At 42.8% G+C, this 1998-nt stretch overlaps 1 long non-coding RNA gene across 2 annotated transcripts; it reads left to right on the forward strand.

Annotated features, from left to right (window-relative positions):
- Positions 1-626: 626 nt before the first annotated feature.
- On the forward strand, positions 627-1998 carry LOC123351962. 2 transcript variants are annotated; one of them, XR_006574078.1, is made up of 3 exons: positions 627-674; positions 1429-1523; positions 1910-1998. It is a non-coding gene; the product is annotated as an uncharacterized LOC123351962 (long non-coding RNA). The 2 variants fall into 2 exon arrangements; XR_006574079.1 differs by having other exon boundaries at positions 632-674; positions 1433-1523.

Genomic DNA, 1998 nt, shown 5'->3' on the forward strand with positions numbered 1-1998 from the left:
CGAGAGCTGTGAAAAGCAGGTCTGGAGTGTGTAATTCAAGAAAGATGGGGACCCTTCCATCACTGATAGTGGCCACAAGCCACAGTGCTTCCAATTGCCTCTGGCCACGCGTTGATGTCCAGGTTAACTTCTGGCGTGAGAGCCATTGATTTCTGGTTTTCTGGATGCCTGTGAAACTGGTCGGGGAGAAGAAGAAAGAAAACCCGCACAAGTCCATTTCTCAGTCTGAAGCCCTTATTGCCGTATGTATTGTCACAACCTCTAGGAGCCCAGCCATGGGCTCGTATCCTGTGGTGGAAGGTGCTGTACAAACACGGAAGAAAAAGACATTCCCTGCCAACAGCTAACAACACTCAAGGATTTTGAATGTGGTTTTGCCCAGGCAAAAGTGGGGAGAAGAAAAACAGCGTGGAGACGGAACAATCATTTGTCAGAAAGTTGTTTAAATATGTTGTTTAAAGGAAATAAAAACCTTTGCTTTGGATTGATAATATATTGTGAAATCCTTCCATTGACTTGCATGGAGTGTGGTGAAGGCCCATTCTGAAGTTGAGGTAATGCTGAAATGAGCCACACTGCGTGTAACATACTACTCTGCATTGTGACCTATCTGATATGTCATTAGTGTGCAGGCGGAGTGTATATAACCAAGATGGGAAGAGATACGGACTTAGGTGTGTATCTGACATTGTTACCAAATCATCTTCTAATTAAATCTTTTCCTCTAGTGATGAATGAATACAAGATGTGATCACTCTCTGTGTTCTTCCCATCAATACAGAGGCAATAATTTGGAACAAGAAGAACAAGGTGGTGAAAGTTTTTAATGAATTTCAGTCAGGAAATGAGATGTGGTACCTTGAGAACTGAACCTAGATGAGTCAGGAAGCTCATCTTTCTTTCTTTCTTTCTTTCTTTCTTTCCCCATACACCTTATCTATCTATCTATCTATCTATCTATCTTCAAGATTATTACAGGGAAGTCAAAGACTATGAGCCTACTTCAATTACTTCTTCCATAAAGATAGATCTATTTCCTGCTGAAGGATTCAGAACCTAAAATATAATTTTCTATTTTTATAAAAAGGAAGACTAAACTTCTCTTCTTTGGATGTCAGATGATCTTGTATCCCAATCTGGACCTTCCCATGTTATCTCCTGTTGTCTAAGAAAATCGGTCTCTCTATGCAGCCCACTTGTCTCCCCCCCGCCCCCAATCGGCATTTTAAAAATTCTCTCTATCTGTCAGCACTTTGGGATCCATCAGAGAAATTCTAGTGTCCCAGTTCAAAGATTAATAGGACTGGTTAAAAATAAGTGGCCTGTAATAAGGACTGTCCTATATTGAATTGGCTGCTCACCGCCCTTATGGATTACCCTGGTTACAACCCATTCCCCCTTCCCCTCTCTTACACCCTTTTTTTCAAGGAAGAAGTGGCAGAGAGTAGAGGATGTTGGAGGAATTCACCGGGGGACACTTACAGGCATAAGGGAGTCTGAGGCAATGATGAATCCTGCCCATGGTATGTGTCTTTAGCAGCATATGGATGCCATTTTAATGGAGCTGTGCTGATTTACACCAGCTCAGGATCTGGCCCAGGGTGTGTACATCACAATAGCAGGAACTCCTGAAGTTTAAGCAAACTCATTGGACAAGGTCTGATCAGACCTGTCGCCTTGGCTCAGCAGTGATTTCAGTGGGATTTTTGCCCTGGGACAGGCTCAGCTGATTATAAATGAATTAACTAGTTGTTAATAGATTAGGTGGGGCTTCCATACAATTAATAATCTCCCACTCCCGAGAGGGAGGTGTCTCTGACAAATGATGACTTCAACCAGAACTAAGGAATTGCCAGCAGTGGTTGTGAAACAATCTGGTCCTCATGCAAATTCATTGTCTCCTCCCCAGGTCTCATAAGCCTTATAAAATAGCTCCCCTCAGTAGGTGCATCAATCCACTTGACTGCGTGTTTCCTTGTACCTGCAGCTGAAACAGGT

The sequence above is a fragment of the Mauremys mutica genome, chromosome 17 (genome assembly GCF_020497125.1).
Source record: "Mauremys mutica isolate MM-2020 ecotype Southern chromosome 17, ASM2049712v1, whole genome shotgun sequence".
NCBI lineage: Eukaryota > Metazoa > Chordata > Testudines > Geoemydidae > Mauremys > Mauremys mutica.